General features: G+C 42.0%; 1 pseudogene; it reads left to right on the top strand.

Moving 5' to 3' along the window:
• The window catches only part of LOC137152986 (dynein beta chain, ciliary-like), a 201,167-nt pseudogene that overhangs the window by 75,182 nt on the left and 109,420 nt on the right, over positions 1–16,565 (top strand).

Consider the following 16,565-nt stretch of genomic DNA (forward strand, 5'->3'; position numbering starts at 1 on the left):
CAGTTGATCCTATAAGCTTTGAAGGTGACCGAGGGTTTCCTCTCAGCCTGTCTCAAGTGGGTGGGCTGTTCAACTGCCTCCCCAACTGAGGCAGGTTAGAATCTCCTTGCCAGCTCTGGACTCCCACTTGGGTCTGTGATTTTTTCTATGGAGCTAGTCTCTGAGCATAATCACCAGGCAGTGAAGTCCCATAATCTCTGAGCTGCGACCCACCGTTGTAGCCCCTGTGGGAATGGTTCAGCCAGAAAGAGGTGCTAGTACATCTCCAGAGTCCATCTTAGTTTATCCAAGATGGCAGGCTTCACCACGGCCTGCTTGTCACTGACTGCTCTGTAGGTTGCCTGAACCTCGCCTGTCAGAAATTATACCATGCAGGCTGCCCAAGTCGATTCTTCTCAGCTGCTGCACTGGTCACTCATTCAGAAGTACAGAGGAAGGCCTCCAGGTCATCCTCTTGCCCCAGTTTTACCAAGCCAGGGACTAGTCAGCCCAAACTACCCTCTCCAGTACCAGATTAATTCCCCAGAATCCCTTGGCCCAGCTGCTTCTGCAACCACTCTTGTTGCTGGAAGTAGGCCTCCTGCCATGTCTGTGGGCCTCTTGCTGCTTCTGCAGGCTCTCCATCAATTGCAGGAGGACAGCTTGGATCTGTTGTTGCCATCCCTACTGCCACTGTAGCACAACTGCTGCTGCTTTGTGTCTGTCAGCTGTTGCTGCTGTGCCATTACCAACAGGATTTATTACATGCTCCATCTTTACTGACCACCCAAACTGGGGAGGGGTGTCAGTCACTGCTCAGAGGCTTCAATATCTTGTGGATTCCAGGGCCTGATTGCCTACCCGCATTCTCTGCTATGTATAACAAACTGGCTTTCTTTCCTGCTCCCAGATGACCCATTGCTACACTCAGAGTCTCTTTCCAGGTAGTTTACTTCCCAGGGTAGAATCATAGAACCGTAGGACTGAGTCCGTCTAGTCCAGTCCCCTGCACTTCTGGGGACCTTCAGACAGCTGTTGATGGGAGAGATGCTGCCTTCCCTTCATTCCTGTCTTGAGGAGCTGCAAAGTAAAGGTCCTTCCTCTTTCTTGGCCTGCCCCCATGTGAGCTGTGCTGCTCCCTTTTACCTCCTCCTCCAGTGTGTGCATCTTTGTTGGGTGTGGCAGAGCCCAGTGTGTGGTTTGCATATCCCATCGGAAACAGGGTGACAAATAGTAAGAGACTCTCCTTAATAAATTCTTACCTTTTATTATCTTACCTTACCTTAAATTATCTTAGCCTTTTATTCTGCCACCCAACACAGTAGCCATGTGCCTTTCAAGTAAAATCAATAGCAATGGAGAAATGCCTTGTACAGTTGATAGTATGTCTGACACTTTTCCCTTTTGGGGGATAAGATCTGTGCTGAGGGGATGGAGGGGGGTGAAAGGGTTTTGGTTTTGATTTTTTTAAAACGATTTTATTAATTTCTTATCACCTACACAGACAGGAATTATACACACACTCTCTCTCTACTAATAGGACAGTATCTTTATATTGAAGAGAGAGATTTTCAACTGAAGGGTTTATTGCTATTTGTTCAAACACAGTATGTGGCAAGTCTCATCAAAATTGAAAGAACAGTCATCAGTTTCTCAGAGATCTGAAAATGTTTAAAGATTCAAAGAGGACCATAACTCTCATGTATTCTGTTTTTCCTTCCTTAGATTTTTTCTTCTGTACTGTCCTCCAGTCACCAGTGCACAAGCAAGTACATGTGGTATGTTTTCTGCTTTTCCCTGAGACTCTCACACATCATACATTCTCTTGTCATCTGAGGATCTCAAAGCCCACAAAGAAAGAGAATTTTCACTCTTCCCATTTTACAGATGGGGAAACTGAGTCATGGAGAGGCTTGCCCAATACCTTGCACCAAGTCAGCTGCAGAGCCTGGTTGTTCTGATTCCTAGTCCTGTACCCTGTTCATTGAGCTATGCTACCTCTCTTGTCAGTGGTGAATACCATTCCTCTTTCTCAGTGCTACTCCCTTACACATGGTTTTATTAGACATGTAAGTAGGGCTGGCCAGAAAACAAGAATTCCATTTTGTGAAACATGTCCAGGTGTTGACATTTTTCATTCCACGGTGGAAGAAAAAATGGAGGGGGAGGGACCTAGCCCAAAATAGCCAATTGTCTGGTTAGGTTACTCACCTGGATGTGGGAGGCCCAGGATCAAGTTCTTGCTTTTCCTGATTCAAGTCTCTATCTCTCTCACAATCTCTCCTGTTGAAGTTGTTCCACTTTAAATAAATGATGAAATATTAGTTGGGCCTGACAGATTGACTGACTGTATAGGCTGCTGGTTGGGGCACTTAACGAGGATGTAGAAGTCTCTGAATCAGGTTAGAGCAGGACTTGATCTGGGGTCTCTCATGTCCCAGGTGAGTCTTCTAACCCAACAGGCTTTGGCTATTCTGTGGAGTTTCTCTCTCTCTCTATATATATATATAGAGAGAGAGAAAATCGTAAGACTGGAATGGACCTCGAGAGGTCATCTAGTCCAGTCCCCTGCACTTATGGCAGGACCAAGCATTATCTAGACCATCCCTGACAGGTGTTTGTCCAACCTGCTCTTAAAAATATCCAGTGATGGAGATTCCACAACCTCCTTAGGCAATTTATTCCAGTGCTTAACAACCCTGACAGGAAGTTTTTCCTAATGTCCAATCTACACTGCTCTTACTGCAATTAAGGCTCTTGTCCTATCCTCAGAGGTTAAGGAGAACAAACTTTCTCTGTCCTCCTTGTAACAATCTTTTATGTACTTGAAAATTATCATCTTGTTCCCCCTCAGTCTTCTCTTCTCCAGACTAAACACATCCAGCTTTTTCAATCTTCCCTCAGAGGTCATGTTTTCTATACCTTTAATTATTTTTGATGTTGTTCTCTGGACTTTCTCCAATTTGTTCACATCTTTCCTGAAAAGTGGTACCCAGAACTGGACATAATACTCCAGCTGAGGCCTAATCAGCGCACAGTAGAGCAGAAGAATTACTTCTTGTGTCTTGCTTACAACTCTCCTGTTAACACCTCCCAGAACGATGTTTGCTTTTTTTGCAACAATTATACTGTTGACTCATATTTTCCATTCTGAACCTGAGAAACCTTCCCAATAGAGGTTGTGTCAAAACCAATATGTTTCTGCAACAACCTTGAGTTTTGATGAATTGGAATTTTCCAACCAAAAAAAATTTAGTTGAAAAAATCCCAATCTGTTCTATGTGCAAGGACAGTATTGGGTATGTCAATGATAACTAACAGAGAGAGAGTATGTTGAAGAACACCACTACGGAACCTTCTCCCGCTGCTTTTATGGTAGGCATAGCAGTTGAGAAGGGATACCATTTATTCTGCTGTGACTACTGTTGTAATCTTGAGGCGGGCTGGCAGGTTTACCGCCAGAGTCTATTTCTTTGTTTACCAAGAACAGAGAGCACGGTTTGTCAAGTGCAGGTGTGAATAGTCACTGGATTTTTTGCAGTTCCTGTTTGATAACCACAGCCCTCATGAAAAAGTCTGCTATTGCTATAATCCTGCTGTTACCTTCTGATGAAGTGCTTCTTCCCCATGTGAGCAAATTATTGTAGAAACATGTTTTGTTTTGTGGGGGGGGTTTCCAATAGAACATAACAGCAACAGAAAAGAAAACTTCACAACTCATTCCTCATTCCTTTAAAAACCTTCTTCCATGGCTGTGTTTTCAGTGATTGGCAATGTACAGTCCTCTCTGCCAGACCTTGAGTTACAGGTATTCCAGGGGACAACAGAGGCATTCACAAACACACACATCCATATATAGGCATTGGCATTCTGTAGCAGATCAACGGTGCTATTCTAGTCCTATTTTACATCATTGGTTCATTCACGTATATATAGAGAACACAACCAGTTTGAATAATAATGATGATATGAGGCCTTTTAAGAAGTGGAACCTCACCCCTTTCAGAAAAAAATGTAAATTCTTATTTCTTTGACTTAGCTTTCCTGTGCTCCCAAATCTCCCGATAATGAGGTAGAAGAACAGGAAGAAATAAACACAGAAAGCCCTCATATTTAACTCTTGACTAGCACTCAGATGCCCCAGTGGTGGGTGTAGTAAATACAAGAAAGATTAGATAAACTTAAAAGGAGGGAAATTGGAGAGAGTCCAGAAGAGCCTATTCCCAGAGATGTGGTTTTACAACTCCCAGTGTACTTCAATTGAATAAACATGCTATATGATTCAACCTAGCAACATTAGTATTATTGCTGAGGTCAAAAATGACTCATTGCTGGCCTTGGGAGCAATTCCTGCTGAGGTTGCTGAGACATGAAATATGTATAACACTCCAGATATTTGAAAAGGAAGTTCTTGGTGTTACATAACTATAATATCTGCTGTGGCCTGACTGAATTTCTCCATAGTGTGCAAAGAGTTAAAATAGCTCTGCCAAAAATGCCGGCGGGTTCCATTAGTTTAAGCATTGTATCCTCAATGAAAACTGAAGGCAGGCTCTAGTGTTTGGACAGTTTTGGCATTCAAGGATTATAGGAGGCAAGTGGAAAAAGTTCATACAAACAACCGCTTTGTGAAGGAATATTAGAGATGGCAAATTTCAGATTAACAGAAACACCAGATGGTCACAATAGTGAGCCATAACATAGAATCAGAATTTGGAGATGGAAAGAACTCACCCTACTAATTCACTATTGATCTCTACAGTATACTTCCTCGAGCTTTAGTTTTAAATGTCCCAAGGTGATGGGGTTTCTACTACTTGCACTGGGAAGAATTCTGCTGCCTAATATATCTCACTGCCAGGTACTTTTTCCTAATATTCAGTTTTCCCCCTTCTTAATTTAAACTCATTACTTCTAGTTTATATCCCCATTTACCCCACACAGAATTTTTTCTCCTTCCCGTGGTATCAACCTCTTTCAAACAGCTGTGGAATACTTTGATCATATCCCCTCGCAGTTGTTTCTTAGCCAGACTAGACACATTTCATCTGTTCTCATAAAAATCTCACTAATCTTTTGATCATTTTTGTTGCTTTTTCTCTGCACTCACATCAGTATATAATGTCTTTCTGGTAACATGGTGCCCAGAACTGAATGAAATAGTCCAAGAGGAGATAAACGAGAGATGGTCAGAGAGGTACTATTAGCTGCCTGCTCCATAGCATGATATATTTGAGTTGCACAGTCCCAAATCACATCAGTTAGACTGGTCATGCCTGTGATATCCACATATGACCTTTCACCAATATTCACTCTTCCCACCCAAATTCCTAATAATTTCTCCCTCCCTGACTCCATACACCCTCCTGCTCAATATCACTAAGTTAGCAATGAGTTATACAGTATGCGATGCACATATGACAAACTGTTTGAAAGAATATCTTCTCCTCCTTATTATTGCTTTCTGTCAGGTTCTCTGTGTCCATGTCTCGTATCTACCACTCTTCCTTCTACATCCCTCACAGTTCATTAGGAGGTTGCTCAATTTATTAGGAACCAATCATGCATTCAGACATTCTTCCATCTGAAGTGCACTTTTAAATGTTAGACTATACGCTAATCAAGTTGAACATGATAATGAGAGCACGTTCACATTGTCAAGGGAAATGACCCAGTGCACTCATAGTGAAGACATATTTGAACTACAATTTGTGCTTTTCATTGCAATATTGAACATTCCTGGGAACTCTGAGTGTGTTGTTTTGCAGCTGCCTTGCAAATGTGTGATGATCATTACACTGCTGGTAGGACACTGGCCGTTTCATTGTTGCTTTGCGATACATTTCTAGTTGCCATTATCTAGGGAGGATTCTATGGTGAATTGTAAGTTGGACTATAAATGTATCAATGCTGCGTGCGCACGCACACACACACACACACTTTACATGTTTACTAGTAGAAATGTCACACTGGTGAGCAGCACAGACCACATACAGAGGCTGGATACTATAGGCCTGCCCCCCTTGCAATCAGTAGGTGTTTTACCAATACCCTCATTGCAAACACGACTGGGGCCAATGGCTGTGCTGCAGGTGAAATGAAAAAGCCAAGGGGTGGGAAATGAAATATATGGTCAGAAATATTAGAGGTGTTGGGAAGATAGAGTAGGCTCATCAGAAGTTTCTCTTCTGCATGTTGAATGGGACATGTCCTGGGGCAATGATTTGACCAGAGAATCAGAGGGATCTCAGAGGCAGATGTTTCCAATTACAGATGAGAACCTAAAATTGCTCTGTTAGGTAAGAAAGTCCTGTCTAGGACTCTCATGTGAAATACTGGGCTTCTTAGGTGAGTAGTAGGCCTGATCCTGCTGCCCATGCTTGCTCAGGTGAGCAAAAGCAGCAGGATTGGGCTCCCCGGTATTTAATCTTGTGTTAGGAAGCTCAAACAGATAGGACTTCCACCATGAGTTCTATACTTTGGGGTAATTTATTACTGAACAGTTTTCACTTAGAACAATTCCAGGTGAACTTGAGACTGCATCTGATTGCCTTAAATTCTAGTTATCCCCTTACCAAGCTGTCCACCAGGGCTCTGAGTATGTCTAAACAATGTGTGGGAAGGGGTGAGTTAGCTCTCCTCCAACCTTCTGCTACACCTACTAAAAAATGTGGGTAGAAAACACCCTTCTTTTTTGGTAGGTCTCCCATATTTAATCTTAAAAGTTGCAATCACTTAAAAGTAGGCAACACTCCTGTAGTTTAAGGGCCTGTCATTGTCATTATCAGAAATTCCCCTTTATAATGTTAAATCCCTTGGTTGTTTAGAACTGCAGGAAGGTGAAATATGGTTTTAAGGCATTATTTGATTTTCATGGGTATTGTTTGATTTGATTAAGTTTTAAATTCTAGCATTGAACAAATAAACCAATAGTTCAAATCCACAGTTAGCATATAGTGTTGGATATTTAAAGGCAAATTCTGGCCTGACCTACGCAGGCACATGGCAAGATGGGAGGGAAGAGATGAGGGAAGAGGGCACCAGGAGAGAGTCTCTTCTGTTACCTGAAGTTCAGGTTATGTCTACACTGCATTGTAAACCCAGGTCTCCAGGACCTGGCTTGTCGACTTGGTGTTTCCAACACAGGTTGGAGAATCCAAACTGCTTTGTAAACCTGGGTTTACAGTTGCTGGATCTGGGCCTCACGGCCGTGCTAGTGTGTCCACACTGCACAGTGACAGGGCTTGGACCCGAGTTACACCAGGACTCTGGTTTTGACACCCTCTCCTTCCCCCTCTCCCCCCCAGCAGGGTTCTAGGACACAATTTTTCTCCCTCCTCCTTGTAACAACCTTTTATGTACTTAAAAGCTGCTATGTCCCCTCTCATCTTCTCTTCTCCAGGCTAAACAAACCCAGTTCTTTCAGTCTTGCCTGAGTGGGCAGCATGCAAGGCCCAGATGCTCTTGGCAATGTCCCCTCCAAGGAAAGTTAGCAGCATTCATAGTGACCAACTGTGATACTGTCAGGGGCACATGGCTGGATTGAAGAATAGTTTTATATAAGGGGCTATGCTGTTTGTACTTACCTGCATGCAGCCTCATTTCCATAGATCAGGAGAAACTGTAGGCTCAAGAAAAGCTAATGTCATTCAGTCTCTCTGCCTGCCAATAAAGGATTATTCCCAATAGTGATAGTAAATTTTCTAGTCTTTTTAGATTTAAATGTTCAAGCACTGGGGCTTCACCACTTTTCTTGGGAGACAGTTGCACAGTCATCTGACTGTCAAAATATTTCCCCTGATATTCCATTTAAATTTTCCCTCCCTTAATTCCTTCTCAGAACTGTTAGCTATCTCCTTTCTGTTTACATCTTTCAATATTTTAAACTATTATGTCCTCCTCTAAGTCACTGCTTAGCAAGCTTGACATATTTAGATTTTTTAAAAGGCTGAATATCACATACCATTACATTTTACCCAGTTTCCCCTGTATTGAGCCCAATAACTTGTATTTGGCATAAGCATGTCTTTCAGAAAGACATTTAGTCTTGATTTGAAGTCCCCAATAGATTCATAGATCATAAGGATCACAGTGATCATCTAGTCTGACCCATATAACCCCTGCCATAGGACTTCCTTGAATCAACTCTAATTGAACTACAGCATATCTTTTACAAAAACATCCAATTTACCGGTTCCCTTGGTAGTTTGTTCCAATGGTTAACCACCCTCACTGTTTAAAAAAATGTGCCTTATTTCTAATTTGAATTTGCCTAGCTTCAGCTTCCAACCATTGTTTCTTGTTATGCCTTTCTCTGCAAGATTAAAGAGTCCTTTAATACCTGGTACTTTCCCTCCACAAAGGTATTTATACATCATAATCATGTCAATTTCTCAGTCTTCTTTTGGATAAACTAAACAGACTGAGCTCTTTCAATCTCTGATTGGTAAGGTATTTTTTCCAGCCCTTGGATCACTTCTGTGGCTCAGAATATATTGGGGGGAAACAATCCCTTCCTGAGAACCTGCAGCATGGCTGGCTGAAACCCAGAAGTGTGAACTTTTAGGAACATAAGACATAAACCAGAAGTGAGCCCTGCCTCCTAGTCTTATCTAGAGACTTTTCAGAACTAGGATCCAGGCTCCCGACCCCCCATTCTGTAGGTATAGCCTGCGTTCTTTGTTCTTAGATTATATGACTTTGCCTTTGGCTATATTAAAACTCATTTTGTTTGAATGGGCCCATCTTACCAATGATTCTAGGTCACTCCACCAAATTTTGTGTCATCTGCAAATTTTAGCAGCAGAGATTTTATATTTACTTCCAGCTCATTGATAAAAATGTTGACTATAGGGTCATTTTGATTAAGAAATGTGCCTTCTGGGAGTTGTAGTTTGGTTGCCTCGTGTCCCTATTCTCCTCTATGGGCTCAACTGTACATCTCCCAGGACACACCCTGGCCAATGACTTCCATCATGGGAGCTGTAGTCCAACCAGGGATCCCAGACTATAGAAGAGAATGGGAGCACAAAGCACCTGAACGACAACTCCTGTGTGGCTCCATGGCAGCATTTCCAAATCACAATGTTCAGATCAGCTGAAATTTTTCTGTATTTGAGTTTCTGCTGAAAAATAAAAAATTTTCATGAAAAAACCTACTTTTCAACCAACTCTATCTTAGTCATTATTGCTGCTCTTCTCTGAACCTCTTCAGATTTGGTAATGATGAGGAGGCCAAAACTGAATGTAGTTTTCCATTGTGGTTGCACTAGAGCCCTTCGCAGGGATGCTTTTAATCCCGCTCCCATACTGCTCCTGCTATTATGGCAGCAGGTCCAGGCCCACTGCAGGGCTCTAGGTTGCAACATAATCATGCATAGTAGAGAGGGACTTTTACCTCCTTGCTCTGTGCTTCTCTTTGTTTATAGCTAAGATCCTATCTTTTTTTCTTTCCTGCCATTTGTAATACAAACTCAAGTGTTATTTGCTGATTGCTCTCTCCATCAGGGCTCTTCCAGTGTTCCTGCTTTCCGTTTTATCTCTCTTATTGAATGCATGGTTCAGCATTATGCCATTTTTTGCCCAGATATTGTAGCTTGCATTTTGATAAATGGATACTGTGACAGGGTCAGACCAGACAGCTACCGGAGAGTGCTAGAAGGCCGATATATCAGCCCTAGGATCAGTAGGTCCCTTTTCCCCTTGTAGCTGAGCAGGGGTTATTCCAGGTTAATTAATAGATCAGGTGCCAATCAAGGCCAGCCTAGGACTTGTTAAAAGCCTCCCCTCCATCCAGAGAGAGGGTGTGGCTGGAGTTGTGGGAGTGAGCTGTCAAGAGCCAGGAGGGTTTAGGAAAAGGAGCAGAATGCTGGCAGAAGAGAACCCTGCAGGTACAAGACTGTGGGAGGGAAATCCCTGCCCGAAGAGGGTGAAGGACCTTTCCCAGGCCAGGAAGCCTGAGGGAAAAGACCCTGCCAGATGGGAAAAATTGAACTGCACATTTGGTTTGGGTACTACCACGCCCAGAGGGATTGTCAGAAGCCAAGAGCCTCTCCTGGCAAGGAGGCCAGGAGGGGCACCTGTCCAAGCAGGGTACGGACAGTAAGTCAAGGGGCACAGGGAAGTAACCCTGGGAATCTAGCAGCTTTTCTGAAGCCTGGGACACAAGGCTGCTACTTGAAGGGTCCTTGGGTTTGTTGATTCTGGATACTTTGTGATCAGTGTGAATACCAGTGAGACACGGTATGCCTGATTTGCAGATCAATATGGTTTAATGTGCAAGGTTTTCTATACATATACCACTTAGATACAAAGCCTAAAATTAACTACAATATATCATACTCACTAAGCCTGGAGAGCTAAGCAGTTACTCAGAAGGCTGTATACAGGAATGGCTTTCTTCAGGGGCCCCGCCAGGGAGTCAGTGGATCCTCTGGTCCAACCGGCAGCACCTCCCGTGGAGTCAGGTGTTGATAGAGCGCCCCCCTTTGGCTAAGTGGTAACTACTTATACCCTTCCATAAACAACCTTTACCTAATTATTTCTTTCTCATTATCATATATGCTAATTACCTACATTGGGGTTTCCAACCTTAACTACATTTCATTTTCACCATAATAATTGGGGTCATCAAAACAATATCTGGTGATAGGAGGGGCATAGTAAAAGTATGCCCCTTGGCAATAAAACAGTGTATCCTAGACATTCAAGGATAACTTCTTGTTCCCATAACCATTATCTATGTGCAGCTGCAAGCAAACAGTATCTGTATTTGTCTTGTTATGGGCCGTGCTATGCAGAAACTGAGACATCTATACTGTTATTCAGTCTCTGCCAGCTGAAAGATGTCATGTTACAGGGGTCAGAATAGCCAAACAAGCAACTGAATGCTATGCTAAGCCTGTAGGACAGTGGTCAAGCAACTCAAATTGTACTGGGCCTCCAACAGGGTTGGAGGCCAGGGTCGAGGGTGGGGCCCAGTCCCCCAATGGAGGGGCGAGAGCCCCAGTGAAGAGGCAAGGACCTAGCAGAACCAGAGATGGGATTGGGAGTCAGCAGGGAGCAGGCATCTTTGAGAGGCTGAATTACCCTCACCCACCACTAGAGGGAAGTGCTGGACCCACAGAGGCAGAGGAAGAGCTTTGTCACAGTTCTTACTTTGGGATGCATGCTTTCCTATTCTCATCTCCTACTCAATGACTGTCATTAGCCCTCAAGTACCCGGCTTTCATCCACCTCCCCTATTGTTCTCTATGCACTTGTTTATCTATGTTTCCTATTTACTGTATCATTCTACCTTTGCATCTGACGAAGTGAGCTGAGTTTCACGAAAGCTTATGCCTACAAAAATTAAATTTCTTAGTCTTTAAAGTGCTACAGAACTCTTGTTGTTTTTGCTGTATACAGACTAACACAGCTACCCCTCTGGAAATGCTTTCCTATGTGAGTCATCCCTGTTTATCAGAAGGTTTCAATGCAATTTTCTCACCTTATTCTTTTACTGTGATGGGGTTTGCCCTCTATGGAAGAGGCATTGGGTTCAGCCCCCTAAATCCCTGGAATCCTCAATGCTTACCAGAAGCCATCCATGTGGAGACCACACCTACTGCTACTGCACTGTTACCTGGCCCTCAGCTCCCCTTGGCCCATTAATAGCATGGGTTTTGCAGGATCTGTGCTGCCAGGGGCTCCCTGATGACTGCTGCCCCTGAGAACACCCCTTGTGGGTGTAGATGCTTCACAACGCAAGGGGAAACCCAGGCAAGTTGCTGTTGACTCATTGAGTTGTAACCTGTATTGCTTTGCCCCCTTGGGTCTTATAAGGAGTGGGGAAGGAGTCAGCACAGAAATTGGCTAACCCCAACTTCACCCTGTAGATCTGGATCACTGTAGATGGGCCCTCTGAGGGGCCTTGAGGAATGGTGAGAGCCTGCTGTGGAGCTAAATCGCGGAGATTCTTCTCCTCTTCACTTGTGAGGGGAGGGAAGCATGGTACCCTTAATTTTCTGCCTATATTTATTATTTCTCTGACTTGTCTGAGATGTGCAGCTCCTCCCGTTTCTGCATAATCTGTGGGTGAGAGGGACATAAGGGTCCAGTGTTTCGCTCCAGAGGAGGCAGGGCATTTCTAATTCAATAGGAAAAGAATCTGCTTAAAGCCTTTGTCCCCATTCTGTTAATCCCAAAAACTCTAAGGAAGATTTGCCAGGAAAAAGCTCAGGTAATTTTGATAACTCCAGCCTTAGGCATGTCAATTCTGGTCCTCTGACTGATGCACCTGGCACCCAATCCACTTCTCTCACTTCCAGACCTACCGCAAACTATCTCACAGGGCTTGTTGTTACACCCATCCCCAGATTCTCTCCATTTGGCAGCCTGGAGATTAATTGATTGAATTCTGTGGCCAGAAGCTGTCCAGCAGCTGTACAAGATGTTTTGATTGCTACAGAACACAATGGCCTCTACCACATAGACACACAAAGGAAAGTTTCTTGTTGTGGACTACCCAGAATCATGTGCAACTTTGACTCTTCTGTTTTGAATATCTTGGACTACTTATTTTTATTGAAACATTTCAGTTCTCTCTGCTAGACACTATATCATCCACCTGTTAACAGTCATTCAGTTTTTCCTGTCCTACAGTTTCTACAGGGCTAATTTATGTGTTTCCATCAAGGAACCTTTCCATACCAGGGACTTAAATATTATACTCTCATCTTTGATGAACCCTTCTCGGAGGCCACGTCATTATGCTCTGTGCATCACCTTTTTAATAAAATGGCATTTTTAGTTACCCTTCCATCAGCTCATAAAGTGGGTGAAATTCAAGTTTTAATGGCTGGACTACCTCATACAGTGTTTTATCTTTCAAGAACAAAACCCTTCTGCAAATCATATTGGTTTTCATGGCTTTTCGTGATGCATCTAAAGGACAGGCCATTTGATATCTAAGTGAGTTATGGAATGCATTAGAATTTCCTACTTGTTAATAAATTGCCTATTCCCTGTCAAGTAAGCGATATTACACTTGGGTCCAAAGAGCATCTGTAGATTGTTGAAGAGGTGTCCCTATCCCTGGAGTTTAGTTATACCAGTTCAGATTCACCAGTCACTACTCCATTGTCACAGCTTCTAGATCAGATGCCCATTTTGGTAGAGCTGTTCTACAATCATTCAGACAGGGACTCCAATCACACCCCTCCTTGAGGGGTATCTACATGGAAAAGTGCTCACAACAAAAAGAAAAATTACTTACCTTCTAGTAACTGGAGGAGATGTGTTGTCTACATGGATTCCATGATTTGCCCTCCTTCCCCAATGATATTGAGCCCTTATCTGGATTTCTATGTTAGTTAAGGAACTGAGTGGCAGACGGGGTTGCTCTGCCTTTTAAGCCCGCACTGTGAGGGACATGAGGGTGCTGGCTAAAAGATTCTGGGATTGGGCAAACCAGGCACATGCCCTTGCAATGTGATCCTTTTGAGTCTTAGGGCTTGTCCACACTTACCTCCAAGATTCGGCAGCAGTCGACCGGAGTTACGCAAGCTACGCAAAAAACTTGCGTAACTCCCGTCGACTTCTCTGCTTCTGTTCTGCATGCCGTCTTCACTGCACTGCGCCAACGGGAACCACGTTCCCATCGACACAGCGCTATGCCACTTGAGAAGGTGGTCTTAATACGTTGATTTCTGGATCGAATGAGCAGGTCTTCACTGACCACTCAGTCGATCCAGAGAAATCAATCTGATGGTGGCGAATTTGCCGCCGTCAGTTAAGACGTAACCTTAGAAGAAGTCCAGCTGTTGTAAAGTCAATACTGTACTACTGCTTTTTTTTTCTGTTTTTCCACACTTGGTTTATATCCATCCCTTTTTCTTCCTTGTTTTACTTTATTCTGCTTTTTGTATTTTCTCACTTCTTTCCTCTTGCTGCTGTTATATATTACTAGAGAAGAACTCTGAATCTAAAAATCTCCACAGTTTGGGGAATGCTGGAAATCCAGATCAGAATTTAGCAATTAAAGCACATCTTTAAAGTTTTCTTGTCTCTGCTCTTTGTCTTTTTTTCACCACGTTTTTTTTTAATTGTTTAACTTTATAACAGCCTTTAAGATCTCTTCCCCAACACCTTTTATCTGCAGGGGGTTTTCAGTCTATTTTTCCACTTAAACATAGAACAAAGTGTTCCAGGTTCCCCACCCTTTTTTTCTTTGCCTTTTCTTGTAGTTAGCTCTCCTGCAGTTCCTTATTGGTAGGCCTGACAGCTCAGTTGAAGAAAAATGGCAGTACTGCAGAGCATGATAAGTGCAAAGGTTTGTGGCAAGGAAAATTGTGCTATAACATTACATTAGTCTCCTTGCTTGATGAATAGAATATACTGGTTGCTGGACAGGAGCTTTGTTCTGAGAGATCAGGCTGGCTCATGGCCTACATTTATATTGGTTGGGTTGTGATGAAGTATGGATTTTTAATACTTAATAAAATATTTGTTTGTTATGTGGGTTGTGTAAAATGTATGATGTCCTTACCAGAGTGGTATGATTAACAATTTTTTGGTTCAATGGCTAAACCTCGGGGGAAAAAGTCAGGTTGACCCAAAACTATTCTTTTTTGAATTTTTTGTTAAAACAATAAAGTCAAAAGAAGTTTGTTTCATTTTGTTTGTGAGGTTTTTTTATCTTTAGAAGTAAAATTGAAGCAAAATTCTGAATAACAAATCAAAATGTTTTGTTTAGAAAATTTAGATTTTTTTCCAGTCACAATTTGGCACAAATTCGCTAAATACTGCTTCAATCAACCAGTATATGCATTTTTGGCTAAATAAGTTTTGTCTGAAAAATTTCACTTAGCTCTAGTCCTTACTTATTAATTGCCTTGTTTTTTAAATTACATGAGTTTTGAAAATGATGTCATAGCTAAGAACATGGTTGCCTCTGAGCAGTTTTAATGGGTTTTTGTAATTTCCCAAAATTTGTTGGTTGTTTGGTTTGTTTTAAACATCTTTTAAGGTTCTCTTTTGTATAGTCATAGAAGACATAGCTTTTACCACCAGTAAGATCAGAGTTCTGTTCAAAACTCAGCCACAAACCTCCTATGAAGTGTAACCTTTGGCAAATCATTTAAGTCTGTGTTTCTGAGTTACCCTATCTGGACAATGCCCTGTAGGCCAGTGGAGAATTTTGGAGGGAAACATGGGAGGAGGAGTAATTTTATCAGATCCTGGAATTTCTTTTCACTTTAGAAAATAGTCAGTTGGGTGACTGATGATGAAAATATTTTGTCACCTTATTTTGGATGGGTTTGTTTTTGTTGTTTTTTTTGGCTCCTCAATCGGCTTTATTGACAGAGACGGAAACATGGTCCTTTTCGTTCAGTGGAAACATGGCAAATTTTAGGCCAAACCAATTTTCAAGTCAAAGTTATAAAGGGAAAATGCTTTGTACAATGGAAGATGATTGCAGCCTTAACCAAGAAGAGTCTACCATCTCTCTGTGTTAACATACTTCGTGCTTATATAACACCTTACACCCTAGGATTTCAAAGAAAAGACCTTAATTATAATTTGCAACATCCCTGTGAATTACCTAACTAGTAGTGTATCTATTTATGCTGGTTGATAAATTGAGACACAGAGAGATTAACTGACTAAGGACAGGTCTACACATAAAATGTTTCAGGGATGCCGCTGCGCTGGTGCAGCTGTGCCTCTATGTAATTAATCCACCTCATCAAGTGGCAGTAGCTATGTTGACAGGAGAAGCCCTCCCATATAGCACTGTCTACCTGTCTACATAGTTATACTGATTTAAGTTTATAGTATAGACCTGGCCTTACTCAAGAATACATTTGTATCTTAAAGACGGAACTAGAAAAGAACTCAGAAACCCTGCATCTCATTGCCATGTTTGACCACTAGACATGCTGTTTTATGCATAGGCAATGCTGTTTTAGCACACGAGACCTTGACACTCGTTACTTGTGTTAATATGATGCATATGCACAGCCAGACAATTGGAACACAACTGAAGCTGTGGGATTTATTCAATATGAAAAACACATCTTACACATCAAGAATACATATTTTTCTGGGTGCCTTCTCCAGTTCACAGGTTTGTATAAATAATGGTTCATTACAGTCTCTATATTTTATTTTTTATATGGAGCCTTGTAGAGAGAAATCTCTCTTCCCTGCCACTCACTAGGTTCTAATTTTATCTGCTATAGAAGCTGACTTCATACTTCATTTCTGCCAATGATATGGCTATTTTCTACAGTGTGAATGAAATACCTGGTGTGATAAATATTAAAGTATAGCTGCAATTTTATTTTCAAAAGAAATTGGTGCATTTTTTTGAGAATAAAAGTATTGCTACAGTATTTACTCAGTTTCCCAATTTTAATTCTGATCTTCTTGGATAGTATTTCATTCCAACTGGCTGGTGAGGCAATTCAACATCATTTCTCTTCATTTATAGCCATGTTATATTATTTCAACATAATCATACGGTAGTGGAATGAGTTATGTTTATAGCATGCCATTTATATTTGAAAATGTGCTTATAGATATTGCAGTAATTCTAATATTAT

The sequence above is a fragment of the Emydura macquarii genome, unplaced genomic scaffold, assembly GCF_026122565.2.
Source record: "Emydura macquarii macquarii isolate MOO-44397 ecotype Brisbane River unplaced genomic scaffold, CSIRO-AGI_Emac_v2 contig_1253, whole genome shotgun sequence".
Taxonomy (NCBI): domain Eukaryota; kingdom Metazoa; phylum Chordata; order Testudines; family Chelidae; genus Emydura; species Emydura macquarii.